The 23,225-nt window shown below is 43.1% G+C and overlaps 1 long non-coding RNA gene across 1 annotated transcript in view; it reads right to left on the bottom strand.

The window, feature by feature from the left end:
* LOC120885826 (uncharacterized) overlaps positions 1 to 21,884 on the bottom strand; it is a 40,938-nt gene extending 19,054 nt beyond the window's left edge. The window contains exons 1-5 of the long non-coding RNA XR_005728559.2: positions 18,256 to 21,884; positions 17,350 to 17,435; positions 12,013 to 12,097; positions 11,454 to 11,648; positions 391 to 10,772 (exon numbers count right to left, since the gene is read on the bottom strand). This is a non-coding gene — a long non-coding RNA (uncharacterized LOC120885826). The remainder of the gene's footprint in view (positions 1 to 390; positions 10,773 to 11,453; positions 11,649 to 12,012; positions 12,098 to 17,349; positions 17,436 to 18,255) is intronic.
* Between the last annotated feature and the right edge of the window lie 1,341 nt (positions 21,885 to 23,225).

The raw sequence follows: 23,225 nt of genomic DNA, 5'->3' as shown, positions 1-23,225 counted from the left end.
TCCTATATTCATTGGGCCACAGGGATGAGACATATCTCATATGTTTCTCCATCTTTTAAAATCACTTCCAACCTGAGATACTCAAATTTTACTTCCATAGCCATAAGCTGGCACAATGGTTGAGCTCTGTCCTAGAATTCACACTAGAGTACATGGCATTGACTTTTGTCCCGGGAGGTCTTTGATTCCATTTCAGTCTATGAAGAGTGAATTCTTGTAGGTGCATATCACATCCATAACACATTATTTATGGCACCATGGGCCACTGTGTGCCATGGCCCATGGTTGAGAGCCAGTGCTACACACAAAGACTGAAGGGCATTGTGGGAAAATCAAGTTGTCCTTGCAAACCCCACGATCTGCATCCAGATCCCACTGTTGGAGACCTACCTCTTGCTGACTGGAGTCCCTCTTCATAAAGCTTAGTAAAATGAAATCCATACACCAAGTCCTCTTTGAGGGTGTAGCAATAAAGAGTCAGCAGGAAACACAACTTGAAGTGTAATGGTTTTCCTGAAGTGACACATTCTAGAAAACAAACAACAAAAATTGCTACAAGAAATCCCATCCAGAATACTGCAGGATTTTAGACTTAGTGGACACTCCACAGACCCCTGTGGTCAGGTTCTCTCCCCAGTGTCTTTCCTATCTTACTTACAATTGGCAGAACCATTCTTATATCAAATTGAAACAAGTTGGGAAAAGAAGAGGGAATACAAATTAAACCACACATCCTCCAACTGACCCATTATTTATTTTATGCTCCACATTAGTGGGACACAGTGAGCAACCTAGGATGAGAAGCCCTCATCCCATTTCTCAACTCCCTCCCTTCTGTTCCACTTCCCATTACTCAGAGGGCTTTATTATTTTAAGAGTTTAATGTGCATCCATTTAAATTGAGAAGGCTGAGTAACTCACTTAGCATAATGCTTTCATAATTTCAGTCACAAAGTAATATGACAATCGAAAGCCAGACATGGTTCATTTTCCTAAGATGGTGATCCACCCAAAGAAAATTTATTCATATAATATCAGAGGAAGGTGTTGCATATAGATTTGCCCTAGGAGTGATCCTCCTCTAGGTAGCCCACTTGAGCAGTTGTTAGGAGTTTGCCAATAACCAATCGGCTGTACACAACACCAATGACCTGAAAGATGACGAGAACGGAATCTTAACTATAAAGACACAGGAAATGATTTCCGTGTGTCCTGTTTTAAAGCTTTGATATTAATCCTATGCAAATCACATAATATATATTTAATCAACTTTATCTATTGACTCTTCTTAGAATGATGCCAGGCACGGAAGAAATCAAAAGGAATGGAAAGTATAATTAACGTCCTGAGAGAATATTTACTCTAATTGGAGAGAAGAGACATGGAGGAAGTACTCATTTCCCAGGCAAGGTGCAAAGCAAAGCTGCTTATAGGTAAAAGAGGTCAGTCAGAAAGGGGACATGTCCACTGGGCTGGAGTGAGGTCGATGCCTGTCCAGAAGGTGAACCAGGTACAATTTGGAAAGCAATAAGGGCAATAGAGGGATTCATTCTCCAGAGGAGGGCTGTCACCAAAAGAGGCTCCAAATCAGAATTGAATTTCCACAAAAAACACCAGATTACCAAATAGTTCTTTTTAACACACTCATTACTGTTCTCTGACCTGCCCAACTGGTGTGGCAGACTGGGAGAAGTGAAGAAGGGCCATTTTGCCATGTTATAGAAATAGCCAGGAAATTAATTTTTCACCAAATGTTTGGCCAAATTAAAAACATTCCCTGGGCCTGGCTGACTTGTTAGTTTCTCTTCTCAAAAAAATTAGGGATATGGACTTCTTTTTACTTCTTTTGTCAGGATACATCCTGAATGGAGGTTGTCGGTAAGAGCCAGAAATCGAAGATATTATGTTTAATAAGCAATAATACTATTTTTTATGGGCACTTGTCATTATCATCTTGATTTCACAAGTGAGGAAACCAAGGTCAACAGATGTGAGTCACTTGGCCAGGGTGGTGGAGTAAGGGCTCAGGTCTGTCTGAAGCCTAGCCTTCCTCATGTCCAGGCCCTTCAAGGAAGGCCTCAGAACAGTACATGAGCTTCACTGGGGAAGCCCAGGCCCAAGCTGTCCCTAGACTCACAGAATCAGGAACTCCAGAGCTGTGGGCCTATGATCTATGTTCTAGAAAGTTCTGGATGGTTCTGATGCAGGCTAGAGTTAGGGGTCTAGCAGGAGGCGCAAAGGAGAAAAGCCTCTTAACTTCAGCACCACCAGAGGAACTGGTCCTCTTGAAGATCTCTACCTGCCAACCTGTCTAGACAGGAGCCATTTGTGAATAAAGGCACAGGCTGGACACAGGGACCGGATCCTGGGAGGATGGGCTCCAGGTTGAGGACGACTAGGCAGGGTTATATTTCCAGCTCCACTATCACCAACGCTGTGATGCAGGACGCGTCCTTTAGACTTGCTGGGCCCCCATTTCCTCTAGGAGAAAATGGAAGGGAAATGGGCCCCCATTTCCTTTAGCTCTAGGAGGATACTGCTTACCTCATTTGTGGGGTCCTTTCCTGCTCTCAGACTCCTAGTCTCTAAGGCAGTCTCCCAAAGACCAGGAAAAAAAAAAAAACCACAGCTGTTATATGGAAAGAGAAGGTGACTCCGAAGACTTAAAGGATTGGGGAAGGTTTATTATTGAAGGAAGAGGGAACTCAAGCTAGGGTGGGTCCAGACCAAAAGAGAGTGAGGGAGGGAAGGCAGTGCATTCTAGATGTGCCCACTGGAGATCAGGACCTGGGGGGTGGGGAGTAACTGTGATGTGAGTTCAGCTTAGCAGACGAAGGCAGGGTACCAGCGCCATAGAGACAAGTAAGCAGAACTCAAAAAAGAAAGCACCGTCTTTGCCAGAAAGTGCTTTACTCAATGCAGCAAGACTTGTTTTTCCCTTAACCAGCCTGGTGACTCTCCTCCAAGAGCAGTTCTGCCCCTCAGGAGACAGCTGGCCATGTCCGGAGGTGTTTTTCATTTTCAGAGTGGTGAGGATGGTGAGGGCGAGGTAGGGGGTTGGAGAAGCTACTGCTGGGGTGCTGCTAAACATCCTGCAGTGCACAGGACCCACACTCACCAATAAGTCAACTCTCACTGGTGCCTAGGCTGAAAACCTTGACCTAGCAAATGAGCCCCCACCGAATATCTAATTGTTTTGAAAGTCACAAATAGTGGCTGCTGTGTCCCATGCACCAATTTGCAGGACTTTTTTTCTATTCTTTTTTTCCTTCTCTTTTAAATAGACTTCTTTTTTTTTTTCTAGAGAAGTTTAGGTTCACAGCAAGATTGAGGGTACAGAGATTTCCTAGGGGCTTCCAGTCTCCACATGCTCACCGCCTCCCACACTGTGCTTACTTAGAGTAGCTTCTTATTTTTTATTTTACCTGTAAGAAGCTGAGGCTTCCAGATGCTCAGGTACTTCTCTAGCAAGGTGTGGCTTCCCCATTTAGACCTGAGTCTGCAGCTTTGGAAAGCCAAAGCCCTTGGGCATCGCCTGGTTCATCTCCTAGGCCCACCCCATTCCCTGTTGAGTTAATGTGTCTGCTCTGCTGTAAGCATGTGGGGGTGGAAGGGGTGGGTCGTGCTGGCTTCGGAGAACCCCAGGGCTTCAGATTCTCATTCACTTCAGATGCTCACTATTAGTTTATAGGATAGACTGAGAAGAATCTAAGGCATCGGAAAGAAAAAAGCTTCAAAGAGACAACTGTACAGTGATAACGGTCTATATGAAATTCATGTTCTCTAGGCCTTTAAATGCCTTTGTGGCCTTTCCCCATTCTTTCCAGCGGGGTCCTGAGTATCAGCTGATAGGAGAGGTGAACCATGAAAAACGCTGGGTTCCAGTCAAAGTAATTCCATTAGGGGCAGGGATGACGGCTGAAACACGAGCAAGGGAAATCACTTGCAGCAAACCCACAGCTGGGCCCCCATGACATCACTCACCCAAATCAAAGGAAATGAGCTAATCAGATATGCATAAAAGCCCTTTTTGTTTGCTTGCTTAGAAAGTTACAATTTGCTTTCAAGCTGGGCGTGGAAAAAAAAATATATCTCTTTGAAATATTTTGGCCCTGATATTTTGCTTCTTCAAATTGTTTTCAGTTATTGGAGCACATATGAAAATAAAGTGCTTGAAAGGTTCTCAGTTCATTGCATATTAGAAGGAATTATTACAGGAGGGTTATTGTCGCAGGTTCCTGTTGTGAGTGGGATGACCCGTAGCCCCACACCCTCATCCTCAATGGAAAGAAGAAGTGGGCCAAAGCTACCCATTGGTCTTTACTCTGCACATTCCCCTGCATCTTGACCTTCCTTTTCTGTTTCATAGCAAGCTCCTCCAGTTTTGATTGAGTAAGTACGTATTAAATTAAGGTTTGAGAGCTGTGGGCAAAAGTTGAATCAAATAGTATTAAGTTAAAAAAAAAAATAGCCAAAGGCAGGGAATTCAGAGTCACCCAGTTGTTTAGGGCAAAGCAAGCATTCCCCAAGGATGAGGCAGCAGACAGTGCCAGACAGGCCTTGGGTTTGTGTGCCACAAAAGCACACAGGAAACTGAATTTTTAGATTTTTTTTTTATAAACTTTTTAGATTCTCCTGGCCTCTTACCATGGAGTTGAACTAGGCAAACACAGCAGGATTTGGTGTTGCATTCAGAAACCCAGCTTAATGCTCACTGAGGAATTATCTGGAGATTGTCAAAGAGGAGGGCTGTCAGGGCTGACCTTAGGCAGAGATAAGAAGTGGTGAGAAGGGTCAGCATTTCAAGTCACAGAGTAGACGTGGCCTGGTGAGGGAGGTTCGGGAAGCCATGGCCAGTTCATTGTGTACCATTGAAATCATCCAGAAACCAGCACCAGCCAGGTTCCAGAAGCCCCAGCACCAATCATTTTGTTATCATTAACATGCTAAGAACATCTGTCCTTGGAACAAAGTTTTCCGTGAACAATACAGCGTGATGGACTCTGAGAACAAGGTTGTACAGCAGATCTCTCAACTGCATGCATCTTGTATGACTCGAGTTTTATACCTAGTGAATGCAACTCCCCCTGTCCCTCTCTTCCCAGCCCTGGGGCAACCACCATGTGACTCTCTGATGCCTCAATAAATAGACTCATGCAGAATTTATCCTTCTGTGGCTGTGTGATTTCAATATCATTTTCACCAAAATTCATGTTGAAACACTGTGGCGGGATTAGGAGGAAGGGCTAGTTTGGGAGTAACTAAATCATAGGGGCTTTGTTCTTCTGAGGGGACCGGTGCCTTATCAAAAGGCAGGACAGAACAAACTTGGGCCTCATCTACTCTGCTACCTTCTGCCTGTGATGTCATAGCATTCAACATGCTACCAGAAGCAGAGAGCAGCCCTCGCCAGGCACCAAGCTGCTGGCATCTTGTTCTTGAATCTTCCAGCCTCTGGATCTGTGAGAAATAGATTTCTACTCTTTATAAATTACTCTGTCCCAAGTATTTTGTTACAGCAGCGTGTATGAACTAAGTAGGTTATTTCATCTCAGGGTGACTATTTTTAACAGGACCCAAGTAGACACCCTAAAGTCCCAGTTCCCAAGAGGTAGAAGTGGTGGGCCTCACAGGCTGAGGGGCTGGGAAGGGGTTGACCCAAATATGTAGAGGCCCTCCATGCCTTCCCTTCCCTGAGCCTCTGTTTAAACTGCTTCTAGGGAAGGGGATTTTATGGTGGCCATATCACAAAATATCCTTATAGCTTTCCTCTCTGTTAAGAATGTTTTCTTTATTTTTCTATGGAAAGAAATAAAACAAAATTTTTTCATTAAACACATCTGCTCTAAATTGTTCTAAAAATGTCTTTCTCTAAAGTGATATATATAATCTAAAGATATATATGTATATATCCTAATAATTGGAAACAGGGTCTCAAAAAGATACTTGTACACCCATGTCCATAGGAGCAGCATTATTTATTAATCTACAAAATGTGGAAGCAACTCAAATATCTATTGACAAAAAAAACAAAGAAACAAAAAAAAACAAACACTGGAATATTAGATAGCCTTAAAAAATAAAAGACATTCTGACACTTTTTACAAGGTGCATGCATCTTGAGGATGTTGTGATAAATGAAATAAACCATCCATAAAATGACAAATATGGTACGATTCCACTCACAGAAGCTGCCTAGGATAGACAGATTTATAGCAACAGAAAGCAGAACATGGTTACCAGGAGCTGAGAGAAAGGGGGATGGGGTGTCCTTGTTTAATGATGACAGTTTCAATTTTGCAAGATCAAGAGTCCTAGAAATCAATTTGCATACAACCTTGTGAATTCATTTCATACCAGGGAACTGTACACCTGAAATAGCTTTAAATTTTATATCTATCTTAGAACAATTAAAATAAAGACTTTATTATGTGGTATGGCTTTGGAGGTAGCAGTTATCCAGGTCATTTCCAAAAGATGGAGAGTGACAACATTGTTACAATCTCTTGAGCACCGATGACACATTAGGAACTGCACACAGGTCTCACTTAACTGTCACCCAACATCACAGGAGAGGCTTTATTGCTCCTTTGTTTCAGATGGAGAAACTGAGGTTCAGACAGGATAAATGTCATTTCCATCATCACCATGTTAGTCAGTTTTATGCTATTATAATAAATACCTTATATATATGTAGATCTTTCTATATTTATCTATATATTTCTCTACCTGTCTTCTCTCTCTCTCTCTCTCTCTCTCTCTCTCTCTCTCTCTCTCTCTCTCTCTCTCTCTCTCTCTGTCCTTGGCTCACAGTTTCAGCGGTTCCAGTCACCCATGGCTGATGGAGTGGCCTCTTTCCCTCAGGCCCACAGCAAGGCACCACTGTCCAACAGGACCAAGTAATGGAGCTGGTCTGTTCTCCTAGGGCCAGAAAGTGAAGCAGAGGAAGAACAGTGGGCCATCCTCTCACAGCCCCCTTCAAGGACATATCCTAAATAACCCAAAGACCTGGCATTAGCTCCTCCCCCTCAATGTTCTAGTACCTCCTTGTAGTGCCAGCCTGGGGGCCAAAGCTTGAACACATGGGCCTGGGGGGTGGCATTAAAGATCCAAACTCTAGCAGTCACATAGGTAGGAAGAGGCTGAGGGTCTGAACCCAGACTCCCAGGCTCTGAGGAATGCCACCCCCTCCTGTGGTTTCCATTCACTAATCCTCATACTGTGGGCATTTTTTTTTTTAACAGATAAGGAAAATGAGGCTTGGAGAAGTTATATAAATGTCAACTCCAATAGGACGCAGATCCAAGACACAGACTGAGGTTTGTCTGATCTAAAACTTCATTCTTGCCCACTCCATGCGATACAATTTTCTTTTTTAAATCTCAAACGAAATCTATATCTTGTTCAGTGACCCCCATCATGATGATTTTCCCCTTTTGATGGTACAGGAGATAATGCTGGCAAGATTCTTAGTGTGTGAAGGTCCTATTCCAGGATCTTCACATGGATCAACTACTATAATCCTCATAACAAACTCAAAAGATAGATTCCATTGCTGTCCCCATTGTAGAGATGAAGATTCTCTGTGGTGCACACAGAGATGATGTGAACTTCACATGGGCACAAGCTCGTGCCTGAAAGAGGCAAGAATGCAAAGCCAGGCGGGTGGGTTCCAAAAAGGTCATGCTCTGCAGACACAGAGCTACTAATACCTATGTTATTAAAATCCACCCGAGGGTGTGGTAGAACATCTGCACTGACCAACTTGGATTAAATAAACCACTTGGAGATAGAATGGGAAAATATTCAAGAAGACACTGTGCTTTAGAAACTAAAAAGCCTACCTACTGCTGTTTATTTAGCTGAATGTGTTCTCAGCCATTTCCATGGCACATATTTGTATTTCCTTTAAAGAGCTCTTAAATCCTCAGGCTGCCATTTGCCTAGCAGCCATTTGAGTCTCTCATGGTACAATGCTGCATGATGCAATCTGCTACTGTATTTCAGGACAGCTCGGAGGGGTTAGCATCCTCTGACTTCAAATGGGGTTGTTCCCTGTGCCACAGTCACCATCAGTGAAATGGGTGCATCAATATGCCACCTGTTAATAAGGTAAAGTGAGGCACAATATTTGAGTTATTTGAGAAAACCGTGACTCAGCTTCAAACTGAAAATGGGATGGGCTTGTTTCGTTTCTTCATGGCAGGAAGGCTTTTGTAGCATGAATAGGATATAAAGGAAATATCTGATTAGTTATGGTTATAGAATTATTATAAATGGTCCATCCCATTGGAAAGTCCCTAGGTTTTGTTTTGTTTTGTTTTGTTTTGATGCCCACTGATTGGCTGAACGTAAGTCCTCTTTTTCTTTTATACAGACATTTACATGGAACACTCAAGTTGTTTTGCTTCTATTTTCAAACAAGTAAGGTGGAGGTCACTTAGAGGCTTAACACCTGGCTTAGTGTGCTCAGGAATTCTTCAGGCCTGGTATCTCTATTTTAATTTACTTTAACAAGCCTTGTGGGGTCAGACTGGCTACCTCCAGAATTGGAGTGAAGGACACAGGAGAAGGAGGTGGTTGGGGAACTTCTAAATCCTGGAAGCATTTTGACAATGAGCCGGCTCTCAGTGGGGACTCATCTGGGGTGCTCAACTGGGATGTTTTGATTGGGTAGCCACAGGGGAAGCAGAGCCCTCTGTGACCATCATGTTCATGGCTACCCTTTGGTTTAATGCATGCAACTCTCTACATGGTAATTTTTATAGTTAGGCAACAATTGTTCTAAATTAAAGGAATTAACAAAAGAAAAGTGTATAGACAGATCCTTGGGTATTCTAACACTGCCTTTAGGATCCATGAGCTCCCTGGCTTGGATGACGGTAAATGGAGATTTCTGGTATTCTTGTTTGCTGAAGGGTCAATTTTGCAAAACGCCCAGCACATATAACCTTAAGATATGTCACTGGATATATGTGTGGTTGTGTGTTAGCCATGCGTGAGTGTACTGCATGTGTGTGGTGGGAAGGAGGGTGTGGGCTTGGGTTGTAAAGTCAGCACAATGAATTCAGGACTGTATTCTCACTCCACTTAGATAAACCCACCAAGGGTTTCAGGAAAGGGGTTCAGTGAAGGTCAGACAAATACAGTTCAGAAAACTAGTCTTAAAAGTAACATGGTTCCCGATTTGGTTTTGTCAGGGTGAGAGGCACTTGATATACAATGGGCAACAGCCCCAGGAGGGCAGTGGAAATCTCTGTTATGCCACTTACTAGTCAGGTTACTGAGAACCATTTGCTTCATGTGGGTGAAATAAGAAACATTTTAGAGTCAAACTGCCTCGTAGGATGATTGGGAGGATTCAAATGAAGGGAAATATGAGAAAGGTACTTAGAATGGTGCCTGAAACATGCTGAATTATGAAAAAACTTCAACTCAAGAACATTAACATCTTACTTTGTCTCATTCTCTACAAGTGGCCCAACATGTCTTCTGAACCTTACCCAAAGTTGTTCCTCTGGTCTTTTGATTCTGCCCTTTTGCTGCTTCTGTGTCTCCCAAAGCCAAAAGAACCATTGGAAAGGTACAAATTGCCAGGAAGACATACATACATAATACGCACAAAATATGTTTGTATGCATCCAGGTATGATTTATGCTGAGCTGGGATCCAACCCACAGCCTCATGCATGCTTGGCAAGTGCTCAACCATAGAGCCACATCCCCAGCCCCTTACCTTTGCTATTGTTCAAAGCAACTTGTTTTAAATAGCAGTTCAGAAGACGAACTTCAGATCAACTCTTCTAAATTAGGAAAGACAAAAATGACATAAAAGTGAAGTGCAATGTATCAACTTTGTATCATGGATTAAAAAAATAGATATATAGACATGAAGAACATAAAAAAGAGGATAGGAACTTCAGGATCAAAGCTCTGTGGATATGCTTCCTTGCATTGCTGGGAACATAGCAAGTTGTCAAGTGACAGAATCTCAGTTTCCTTTTCTGTAAATTACAGTGAGTGATACTGATCTCACTGAGCCCTTGAGAGACTTACAACTGTTAATTCGATTCTGTGCTGGGTCTAGAAGGCTCAGTGACTGGGAGGTTATCGTTACTGTGTTGCACTGGCTCTACCAAAAGAAAAGGGAAGGGGAAGGGGAATAGGAAAGATGATAGACTGAATCTGACATTACTCTCCTATACGATTACATGACCAATGTAATTCTACATCATGTACAACCAGAAAAATGAGAAGCTATTCTTCCTATATGTCTAATATGTCAAAATACATTCTACTATCATATCTAACTAATAAGAACAAATGAAAAAATGGGGGTGGGCAGGATGGGAGGAGAACAGAAGGTGGAGGCCCCTAGTCCCTATCCTGGGCTGCTAAGAAAGTTGCTTTCAGCTTTGCTCAACCACTAGGACTTTAATCTTTGGCCTACTGTCCCTTACTGCTTCACCTAGAGTCAAGAAATTCTGTCTCCTTGCTGAGACTCCGCACTTCCCAGAAGCTGCCTAAGACAGAAAGACAAAGCCAAGTTTACCAAGTTGCTATTCTAAGCATACAAGAAGAGCCATTCTTGAGCACAGGACAGGGAGTGAGGTGGGGGCTCAAAAGTTTGGTGGAGGGAGGTACAGGTCCCCAGGCTCCAAGCAGCAGGCTCAGGCTGTCTTCCAGGTCTAATTGCAGCACATTCCTGAGATCTGTCGTCACCACGTCATGATGCAAAGCTGCAGCATTGTGGGTGGAGAGGAGTCAGAATATCTATGAAAGACACACAAAAAAACATATGCTGACCCCTTCAAACTTATGACCATATTTTAAGCGGAGCCAAACTAAATGAAATCAAGGTCTCTGTCCAGCCTTTGAGAGCCAGTGAAAATACGAATTCAGTGTTTCTCTAAATACACAGAGTATATTACCTTAGTCATAAAATTGGGGACTTTCAAATCTAATTTGTTCAGCCCTGGTGCTGTTGAAGGCTGGGCAGGGTTCCAAAGGAAATCACCTCCACACTAACAGAGATTAGCAGCTCTCCACTGGAGACATATGGGAATGATTCCCTATAATCTCCAGTAATTGTGGCTGCATTACATTCAAATCCTGTTTTCAATTTTCTTAAACTTCTAGACTGATTGTGTTATTAAATCATGCTGGCTGATGTGTTTAATAAGGACCTATTAAATGTTTATAAAATTAGGGAAATAAATATGGGCTTTTAGTCAGATTGCCCAATGGATCTGGTAACCTATTGTTAAAATAACAGCTCTGCTGTTAAAACTGCTTCTCCTGAGTACATAGGTTGGTACTCCCTTTAAAACACTGTCCCAAATGCATGTGGAGCTGTTTATTCTAACACTCCATTTGCTGAAGAATTTGCACTCCCCCCCCACCAAAAAAAAAAAAAACTCAACAAAGAAAGAAATACATTCAAAGGAGACTAACCGTAAGACTTCAGTGTCTTGGCTGACATGAAATGTCACCTCTGTTTCCAATGAAATAGTGAGAAGTGCAATTGCTAGAGAAGACCCAGAGAGACCAGGCTTGTTGCTGTTATTGCCGAAGCCTTCACTTGGCTTAATTTCAAACTGGAAATTGCAGTCAGTTCTCCAAGGCCTTCAACAGGAAGGTCTGATGGGCCTGTAGAGAGTGAAGAAAAACTTGGCCAAGATGTATACAGCAGGGAGACAGAGTGATATGATCCATTCTTCCAACGGCATGACTTACTCGGGAATTATTTATCTATTCAATCTTACAATCATGAGCAGATTGGGAAGCGTACAAGTTCCCCAGGTCACGGCTTTGGAAAGCAAAGACTAGAAATGTCTGTGGAAGGGACCAGATGTGGATGGCTAATGCCACCTTAAACAGAAGACTCAGAGCACCCCAAGAGCATGGACCACCAAGTCAGGAGATGTTGCGTAGCTTAGAATTGTACAGCCCCTTGACCTTCCCACCCGAGCTTCCTTTGCTCCTCTCTAAATGAAGATAAAACAGTGCTCACCTCCAGGGGTTATGAAGATTAAAGAGGATCGTAATGTGTGTCAACTATGTTGTCTGGCACCTTGGTACGAATTCCAAAGCGGTTACTGAAAAAAAGGAGTGAACAAGTAGAGGCCACGGTCCAAATCAGTGATCTCTTCTGAAGTGCTCAACAAAATTATGAAACCGAATGAATAATAAATATGCATGTAACATTAACTGTCTGAGCATGCTCCTAAGTGTGGAATCCAACCCGGTACCACATGATCCTCATCCGAATCAATTCCCTAACAGAGACACAAAACCATAAGTTCAGTCCTCCCTGCCAAAGCACGCTAGGCCACCTGGCCTTAAACCACAGTTTCCTACACCCTCGACCACAGCTCAAGTAATTCTGTTATCTTCAGGGCAAATATGCAAACCCCACTTTCTTGGACGAATTAACCTTTGAGTTTCCCCTAAGGAAGGGGAGGGCAATTAAACAATATTTCTGGCACTTAAAAAAAAAAAAAAAGGCCAACAAACCGCATCATTATCTTGGAATAAACACAATCCCTTAAACTATTTCTTACAAGTGTACACTGGCTACCCCCACCTACCCACAGCCCCCACCCCCTGTTCCAGAATATTGTAAAGTGATGGAGAGCTGGCCTGGTTCACATTAGGGGCTCTGGAAGGTTGGAGGAGAACTGGATATACGGTTAATATTTGGCAGAACCTTGTAAATGACTTGATTGTTATTTTATATTGGCTACAACCTCCAAATCACTGCTTTTTGCCAACAAGGCCCCACGTCTGGCCAGGTAGTTACACACAGCCATGTCACAAGCCTGCTATGGGGAAGACACACGTACATTGTGTGTCTATGTGTGCGTTTTCTGTGAGTGTGTGCATAGGTCCCCATTTATGCCCAGCTAAATGCAGCAGAAACCGAGCACAGCAATTATTTTTACCGATTTTTTTTCTTTATTTTCTTTTTTTGGCCTGCCCTCAGGGGACCTTCTCCCAGTTTAATTGTCTGGAGGGATTGTTTCCTTGTGGGATTTTATTTCAAAACATACCTGTTAAAATTTCTTTCAGAGCAAGAAGGAAAAAGAGGATGGATTTTTTTTAAAAAAATCTCCTTAAACACACAAACCCACAATCACATAAAAATTCACCAAACTGTGTATCCTGAAATTAATAGAGGTGTTTCATGATGCATAGATTTTTAAATTATTTGTGTAAAGATATGTTTAGAATTGATTATATTAAAGGTGTATAAATCTTGGGTTCCCTTCCTCCACTCCTGGGCCTTGGAAATGAATTCAAGCAAACCAACTGAATTTTAAGTTAAGACAAACAGGGGAAGAGATCATTTGTCTCCAGTTATACATGAAATGGCTTATAATAGCGGATGCTGAGTTCATGAAGTATATGTTCGACCCCTTTTGATATAAATTCCATCATCAGCTTACAAAGAAATGGTATTTATGCATAAGACAGTGCTCCCTAACATGAACTCCTATAAATTATGAGAACGGAAAATCCAAATTTATAAGATGCCATTTCTGGATTTATTTTTAATGCTCTCTCCTGCATATTACCAAACAAATGCCACATTAGCAGAGCGTGAAAGGCTTTTTACTGGCATAAGCTATGGCCATGAAATTCACAGCACAGACCAGCCTGGGGTTTAGACACAATGGAGAAGGAGAGAGAACGTGAGGAGGAGCCAGGGCCGGGTGCCTGGGGGTCTTGGGGCCTGCTGTTTCCCTTCATGTGGGAAAGAAAGGAAGGCACATTTTTTGATCCATTAGTTATATTAAACACAGGTGATTATTTGTGTTTCCACTTTCCAACTTCACACAGTAGAATGACTCAATTATCTTCTCCATCTCTTGCTAATTTCTTCAACAATTCAGCTCTTTCTTCATTGTTTTTCCCATCAAATACTTATAGACTGCTTAACATGTGTCAGCCATTCAGATGAGGAGCTGGGGACACAGAACCTATCAAAATGCAATACAAGGAGCTGACGGATGCTCTGTCTGCCTAAGGTATAGGTGAAGAAATAACAATAACATTAGTAACATAAGCTAACACTTATAGACTATTTTCCTTCATCCTGGGCACTATTCTAGGTTTTCACATCAACTCATTTACTCTTCTTAGATCCCTAAGAGGTAAGATACTCCTTGTTTATTTTAACCTTTAGAAAACTGGAGTTACAGATACACTTGAACAACCTGTAAGCAGCAGAGTTCACAGTTGACATGCTCCAATGTGTTGAATCTATGGCTTCAAGGCCAGTGGACCGAACCGCCATGCTGAAGGGAGTAGGTGCCCTTTAGTCCATCAGTCATCAGTCTCTCTGCTCAGCCTCTTTTGACTCTGTGATCTTGGGCAAATGAGTTAACTACTCAATGCTTTTCTTATATCATCTATAAAATGGGAATATTAATTAATCAGATCACAGCAACAAAATGAAAGGAGTTGAGCCTCTTTATGTGATGCGTTTAGTCTCCTCTCTCTCTTTCCTTCTCTCTCTCTCTCTCTTTCCTTTCTCTCTCCTCTTCCCCTTCTCTCTCTCATTACATACAACCAATGTACTAAGGCATCAGAATGTGATTCTCTTATAGAAACTTGACCAGCTTAACAAACACAGATTTCACCCAGTAGAGATAACCAGAAGGTCTTAGGTCATGAAGGTTGGCCATTAATGGCCCCAAACAAACCACAAAAATGTTCTTGTAAAAACATCACTTCTTCCCTTAGTACTTCAAGATAAATTTGAATATTGGGAGTATTGGATTCATTGGAGCTCTCTAAGGCTTTGTCCTATACCCCAGCTCTGCACATCTAGATCAGATTCCCGCCCCACCCCCAATTGTTAGTCTCTTTGAGATCTTCAAACTTTGGGGGGGGGTCTTTCTTCTTTTTTAAAAACTCAGGGGCCATTTGGGTATGAAATACCCAAATGAACAGAAATTACTCAGTTATAGTTCATTTTGTCACAGTACAGTCTCTGCCTTTTAGTATCTTATCTTCTTGTTAGCAAGCAATAGAGAGTAAAGTGAGCCACCTCATACAGAAAAAGGACAGGGTGTCAAACATCAGTGGGAACCAAACTCAGCAACTGTTAGCCTGGAAAAGACCCAACCAGTCCCAGAATGGCGTGACAGGAGAATGTTTCCTTTGGTAATGGGACACTGGATACTGGACTTTGTTTCTCTCTAGATCAGGCTATCTCCAGGACCATTTCTCTTCCCTGCAAACTCTATCTTGCTGCACCCACTATCACTGCAAAAGAACTCTCCACAAAGGGCTCTGCCTATCCGCAGCTCTATCTTTAAGGGCTCTGCCTATCCGCAGCTCTATCTTTGGATATAGAGCTAGGAACAAATACCCATGACTAGTCCAGCCTAGGTCCTTGCTTCCGCTGATGGGGTAGGTATTGAGGCAAGTTTGGGGCATTCCGATCTGTAAAGGAGTTGCCTTGGTCAACTGGACTGTCATATCAGAGCACCTTAGTCTGGTGATTTAAACAACAGGCATATTTCTCAGTGTTCTGGAAGCTGGAAGTTCAAGATCAAGGAGCTGTGGCCCATTTAGTTCCTAGCAAAGGCCCTCTTCCTACCTTGGAAATGCCAGAAAGAGAGAGAGAGAGAGAGAGAGAGAGAATGAATGCTTATATTCTGGGCTCTCTTTCTCATCTCATGAATACCCCAGTCCCCTTCTGGAGGCCTCACCTGCATGGCCTCATCTAAACCTAATCACCCCAAAAGCCCTATCTACAAATACCATCATATTGGGCTCCAGAGCTTTGACATGAATTTTGAGAAAGACACAAACATTCAGTCCATAGGAGAGGAGGATTCTGCTGGCCTTCAGGTCTCATAAAATAAAGGATTCAAAACACAACAGAAAAAGCATCCAGTATCACCAGCCAGAAATAATGGCAAAAGTATCTTTCTAGTTAGACTGGTGATTCTCTGGGGATGATTCTGCTCACCCCCACTCAGGCATGTCTATGACATCTGAAGATGTGTTTGGTTTTCTGAACCGGAAGATCTGTTACCAGTATCTAGTGGGTAGAGGACAGGGATGCTGTTCAACCTCTGACAGGGCACTCTAGTGGGGACAGCTCCCCCCTCAAAAAAAAAAAAAAACCAACAAGGATTAAATGTCCCCCTCTGCTCTTGGTGCCAACGTGGAGAGACCCTTAGACTGAAACCTCCCTGTGAGTCAGAACCCTCTCTGCTTTATATACTCAGCTTTATATCCTGACGACCACCAAAGGAAGGGCTTAGGGCACGGAACAGATAAGAAAAGTAAATGGTAAACTAATAAACTTGCTGATTGCACACTGGTTTAACTCCCAGGAGACATGCTGTTATTTCTTCTTACTTCTGACACCTTGCTGGCCATTGTGACTTCAAACAGGTGGCTATGCGTGAAGCAGAATCCTAGTACCTCCTGACCAAATCTGTCAATTCTGGGTAAAATCCAAGCCATGCCTACAAAGGCCTAAATAACCTGGCCTTCCCCTAACTCTTCAACCCTCTCTTCTTCCATGGCCCCTCTGCTCAGACGGGCTTCTTTGTCATTCTTCCCTCAAGTCAGCCAAGCGTCTGTTCCATCTGCCTGGAATGTTCTCTCCACTCTGCTCTAGGTGTAGCCATGGACTCACTCTCTCACCTCCTGTGAGTCTTTGCTGAAATGATTTCTTTCCAACTACCCTTACAATGACCACCTTAGGGAAAGCGTCACTTGTCACCCCATGCTTGTCATCCCCAGTCCCCCACACTGCTGTCATTTTCTCTCACACTGAACATTTTCTAACACACTTCAGAATTCGCTAAACCGCTGGGCTTATTGCTTCTCTGTCTTCCCGGACGAGGGCAAGCATGCACATTGAATGCCTAGGATTGTATCTGACACACGGTAGGCGACCTGTAAAATGTTTTGTTGGATAAATAAGCAATCAAATCAACACCAAGATATGGAAAATGCTTGAAAATACAAATAGTTTTCCAAAAAGACTTTCTAGTGTTTAAGGAATGACAGACCCAATATGGTACAACAGACACCTAGGACATCTGGGCTCCGTGATGTTTGGGGCTTTTGCTGGAAGCAAAGCACTTGACCTGCCAAATACATCCTCTGGAGGCTTCCTGTGTACCAGACGGGGCCCCAGGGATTCCAAAAATAGCCCCTATTTCTCACAAGTCTATGAAGGAAATATTCACATCCAAATTTTATAAATGAGGGAACTGGGTCTCCAGGAGATTTAAATACATTTTCCCAGGGTAACAGAGCTGGAAAGTAACAGAGCAGGAGAGTGAGCTGGGTTTAAACTGATTCCAAAGCTCCTGACCTTGAACTCTGCTTGGAAGGGCTTTGCTCCTCGCCTGTTGGGATGGTTCTCAGGGTGTTAGATCTCTGAAGCCTCTACCAAGTGGCCTTGTGGGAAAGAAAAATTTGCAGATTAACAGCAAAGAAGGAGGCTGAGTCATAGTGTCCTGACATAGAAGACCCCTCCAAACCATCAGTTAAAACCACCAATTTTTCTGACTGCTTCATGACAATATAAGAATGTATTGAGTATATCTAACAATTGGATATTAACCATCTGATTATCATCTCACTGAAATCCAATGTGTCCCTTGGACAAGGTTTGTCCCATTACTTTGACCAGATTTTATAGGCAAGGAAACAGAGGCACAGAATGATGTATGACTTGTACTTATATGGCTAGGGGTAAAGCTCAGCATCCTGTCTGCTACTCTACCTTGTTGCTCAGGTGAAAGTGAAAAAAATGGTCTTTTTTATAAACAAATATGTGTGTGTGTGTGTGTGTGTGTGTGTGTGTGTGTGTGTGTGGTGTGCATATGTATGTACTTGTGTGTACACTTGCATGTAAATGCATTTATATATGTTTGCACACAGATGTGTGTGTGTGCATGTGCATCTACTTGTATTTACATATGCATGTGAATATATATTTAAATGTATATGTATGTACGTTTATGTGTGTGTGTGCATTGTGTGTGTGTGTGTGCATTGTGTGTGTGTATGTGTGTGTGTGTGTGTGTGTATAGTCCCAGATGCTAACCTCAAAAGCAACACTCTGCTGACTTCCCCCCAGCTATTAGGTTCTTTGCATGTTCCAGAGACATCTGGAATTCAAGAAGAGACAGAATAATGCTGAGAAATGCCCTGAACAAGATGTGAGTCAGGACATCTGGTCTCTAGACCCGACCTTTCCTCCTTCCTCACTTACCAAAAAAGGAGTTTGATCACATGATCTTTGAAGCAGAATGGCTGGTCCCAATGGGTGCTCCTGGGTCTCTGCACAAGCTGTTCTCTCCCCCTCCCAGCTTGTTCTCTCCTTTAACCAGCTCATCCCTCACCTCCTGGCTTCAACTTTCCTTCTTCTGGAGGGCTCTCCTTTTGTGGCATTTGGCACAGAAGCTTGAAACTAATCATTTTATTTGTGCTTTGTGGGATCAAAGTCTCTCCTGCTAGGTGGGAACTTCTGCAGGAATAGGAGTCTTGCAAATTTTCCTCACTGCCCCAGACTCAGGGCTGAGCCCTGAAACATTGCCAGAGCTTCTTGATTCTTTGTGGAGCAAATGGAGACAAAACAGAGCTGGGCTCCACTTTAGTTTCACTGTCAGGAATTCTTGTGAGGACCCCATCTCTAAGTCTACAAACCAGAGCCACTGCTCTCTCTCTCCATAGCAAAATTTCAAAGCCTGCGGTCGACTTGAAAAAAATGCATAGGTAAGCTTCTTTTGAATCTGTGACATAAATATCAGGCCACCGGGAGTTCTTCAAACCACTGCAACCTTGCTTTTCTCTCGTGCCTGTGCTGTGTAAGGTGTGACCAAAAGCTCCTGGAATGATTTGAAAAAATCAAACACGCCTATCCAAATGAATTGAGTGTAACTGGACTTTAAATGTTTCCTTGGGAGGGTCTATTTGCAAAGCCACTTTAGCTAACTAGGCAGGAAACTTCATCCCATGACCTTCTGATTTCACCCTGTTCTAAACCAAAGGGTTCTACCCGGCTGGGCTTCTTTCTTTTCTTCATCAGACTTAATGCCAAAGGACTTTTGATCCATTTCAAAAGTCAAATCCACACTGCGAGGATAGAGACTGGCAGCAATCAGTGCTTTTCAAACTCTTGGGGTCTGAGTGTTGTAGGAGTGGCAGTCCCACTGGGGTAAGAACACGCTCTCAGGGTGACCACGTGGGAGTGTTTAGGTGGTTTGTTTTCATAGGACACTCAAATTACTCTGTGGAGTCACAACTCCAAATTTCTTTAAATTAGATGATTTAAAAAAAACAGCTTTGATGTAACTATTCTCATAGTCCTTGATTGAAGCCCTTGATAGTACTTACGGGAAAACGAAGCAGTAAATAATGGCATTTGATGACAGAAGAGATCAGTTATGTCCTAAAGAGAGACAAGCCCAGTGGCCTAGAAGAGATGCAATGTGGTGGCAGTAAAGGACAGTTTCCTTTTACTCTGCACCGTCCTGGTTATCATTTTTAATAGCATCTTCTTTTATTCTTTAAAGTGTCCTACTTTGGGAGATAAATTATATAGCAAAAACTGTTTTTGACTCCATCATGGCTAAAAGAAGGGAGGAATGACTCAACAAAGGAGCCACACATCTGTCCCCACCTAAGATCTATGACGGGCTGACAGATCAACTCTCTCTAAAGAACACCAGGGCCCTCTCTGGTTTGCAGTATTCACCTATTTCCGTAGTACAGTTGTAAGCTATCATGTTGTATCAAGGAATAAGGGTTGGGAAGAGCTGTGTGAGCTGGCTCCCCCACACCACTGCTCCAGAGCCCTCAGTCACCTTTGCGAGACACCAACTTGAAAATTGCCCTGGGTTTCATTCCAGTGATGATAGCAGATGTATTTTAACAACTGATGTGACATGGGACAACTGACATGGGACAATAGACACCTGTATGGAAACTGGCCAAATCACTGCAGACATGAGCTATAAATGGCCAATACAGGTAACAGTGCATCATAGCCTGGGCGCAATGATAATCAAACCCAGCACCTGGAATTCACTGTGCTGTGTACTCACTTACCAAACTTACTGACTTGGTTTGTCAAAGGAGGGGAAAAACAAATTGGCAATGTGACTTACAGGTCCTCCTAGCAATCTTGTGGTACATCCTGGCATTATGAAGAAGGGTAGGCTAGTTATCCCCTGTGAGTGGTGTACTCTCACAAAGCCCCGAGCCGATCACAGAGCACGACAGATCCATGCTGGGAACTCCTGCTGGTCTGCCCTACTGGAGAACATTCCACAGTTTCTCTGTTACCTTGATGTGGAAGTGAACTGGAGACAACATAAGTTAACTCAACCTTCCTTTGATTTAGGTAGGAAGAAAAAAAAAATTTTAAGATAAAATAAAATATACTCCCATGTCATCAACACCACAGTTCTTGGAAGATGTGGGTCAAATTTCAACACTGTCAAGAAGTAGAACATTTGTCTTATAGACAAACATGGTAGTTAAAGGAAAAATGAGGACGTAGCAAGACCTCCTTGACGCCTCCAAAGGTGGCAGGAAGAAGCCTCTCTGAGTTGGGCTCAGATCCTGGAGATCCCAGCCCATTTTCTGCGCAGAGACTAAACACTCAAGAGACCAACTCCGTAGACAGTTGATTCCAGGAAGTCAGAGTCTTCATATAATGGTTAGGACATGCCTAATAGAGGAGCATGATAGAGGCAGTGTCAGTTTAGAGAGGATCTAATTAATAACTGAAATCATCTGTCACCTACATTGTGTACTTTAAAGGCACTAAGAACTCTTTCACGTCAAACACCAGGGCTGATCTCATGGGTGGGCAACCTGGGTAACTGCCCAGAGCCTTGCTATTAGAAGGGCCTCACCATTGGTTTTATGCTCTGCTAGGGCCATCTTGAAATTCTCAGTAACTTTCCAACAAGGATTTTTAATTTCCCAGGATTTTTAATTTGCACTGAGCCTAAAAAATCGTGTCTTTCCAAAAGGTCCATTCAAGGAGTCGAAGTTACAATGCTTCATATGCTATGTGCATCCCAGGGACCTAGAATATAACATGAGGCACCAAGAAGGAGAACTGTATGGAAATGGAAGGAGACCCTCGTTGTTACACAAAATTACATATAAGAGTTTGTGAGGGGAAAGGGGAAAAAAAAAACAAGGGAGAGAATTGAATAACAGCAGGTGGGGTAGAGAGGGAAGATGAGAGGGAAGGGGAGGGGGGATGGTAGGGGATAGGAAAGACAGCAGAATACAACAGTCACTAATATGGCATTATGGAAAAATGTGGATGTGTAACCGATGTGATTCTGCAATCTGTATTTGGGGTAAAAATGGGAGTTGAGTTCATAACCCACTTGAATCAAATGTATGAAAGATGATATGTCATGAGCTTTGTAATGTTTTGAACAACCAATAAAAAAATTTTTAAAAATGTACCTGGAGGGCTGGGGATGTGGCTCAAACGGTAGTGCGCTCGCCTGGCATGCGCAGGGCGCTGGGTTCTATCCTCAGCGCCATATAAAAATAAAATAAAGATGTTGTGTCCACCAAAAACTAAAAATAAACATTAAACAAACAAACAATCAAAAAAAAGGATTGAAGAAGAAGTACCCATTAGGTTAATTAGGAAGAATCACAGTTCTCCTTCACCTGTCAACAAAGAGACATCGACCTGAACAATCGACCTATCACAACTAATCAAAAGGCGTCTCTGAAGACAACTGTGGGACCCAAGAGAAGGAGACAGTAGAAGGAAGCTCAGGATAGAAACCAGGCGGAGACCAATTTTCCAAATGGGGCAAATGTTATTTCCATGCCGCGGCCCAGGATTCCCTGGATTTGCTTCCTTCTCTTTCTCCTCCCTCCCTCCCTCCCTCTGCTCCTTCCTATAATCATGCAGTGAAGCCCTTTGGTTGACAGTAAAAAGGGTCACAGGGAGATGATCAAGGAGCCCGAGCCCTCAGAGGAGGGAGACATCATCCCCACACAGGGTAGGCAGGTGCACTTGGAAGAGGAGGCATTGTAGCTGGGCTGGGAGAGGGGACCGACTTGGATACAAGGTGACCGAAAAGTTTTCTAAGGAGAGAGGACAGTGGGAACAAAGGCATGAAATGAGAAAGCCTCGCGTGATAAAAAGCCCAGGCCTTGCTTTGTTCAGCTGGAGCCTAGGGTTCATGACGGGGAGCAGCGGGAGGGAGAGCTTTCATTTCTCCCTCTATTGATTCTTTCCCTAAATATTTCAGACGAACAGAAGCCACAGTTTCCAGAAGGGGCTGCTTAGCCAAGTCACTGGTCCTTGGCGACTGGTCTTATCTCTACCTGGTGCCGTGACATATCATGATTCTTAATTTGGAGACGGTCTCAGACAGGACAGGCTCAGCCAGACTTGTGGTGATAAACAATCTCCAAATTTCCAGTGGTTTAAAAATGTTAACAAAGGGCTATTTATCATTCAAGCTATATGTCCACAGCGGATCAGCTGGGGACGCCGCTCTGCTCCGTGCTGTCTTCAGTTAGGAATCCAGGCTAAAATAGTCCACCATCTGGAGCTCTGGCCTTGGGAGATGCAAAGAAAAAGAGTAAATCACTCACTGTCTCTTAAAGGTTTCTTCCCCAAAGGGAACTCAGGTCACCTCTATTCTCATTTCATTGGCCAAAACAGATCTTATGATCACAGCCAAGGGGCCAGGGAAGATGTAGTCTTACCAGGTACCTAAAAGAAGAAGTTCTGGCAATATTTGATAAATGGCATTGAGGAGTACCATAGAGAATCTCAAGGTGATTTGTTCCAAATCTGTCCCAATCCATTTTCCCTTGCTATCACAAGAAGCCTGAGACCGGGAGATTTAACAGGTAAAGATGCTTATTTCAGTCCCAGTTCTAGAGGTCTGAAGGTACGGCGGCAGCTTTTACTCGGTTCTGGTGAGGATCATATGGCACAGGGAATCACAATGTCAGAAACATGTATGACAGGAAGCCAGAGAGTGGAAAGGGCCAGGCTTACTCCTTTTATAACCTGCAATCCACGGGAACTCCCTCTCTCCACTGAACCAGCATCAACCCCTTCTGAGAGCAAGGCTCTAAACCACCTCCACTGGATTTGCCTCTACTAGGTCCCTCCTCTTCCAGGTTCCATAGCCTCTTCATACTGCCACATCAGGGACAAGCTTCCAACACAGGAACTGT

This window comes from Ictidomys tridecemlineatus, chromosome 1 (assembly GCF_052094955.1).
Source record: "Ictidomys tridecemlineatus isolate mIctTri1 chromosome 1, mIctTri1.hap1, whole genome shotgun sequence".
NCBI classification, from domain to species: Eukaryota; Metazoa; Chordata; class Mammalia; order Rodentia; family Sciuridae; genus Ictidomys; species Ictidomys tridecemlineatus.
The sequence above is the reverse complement of the archived record's forward strand: the minus strand, read 5'-3'. Positions and strand labels throughout refer to the sequence as shown.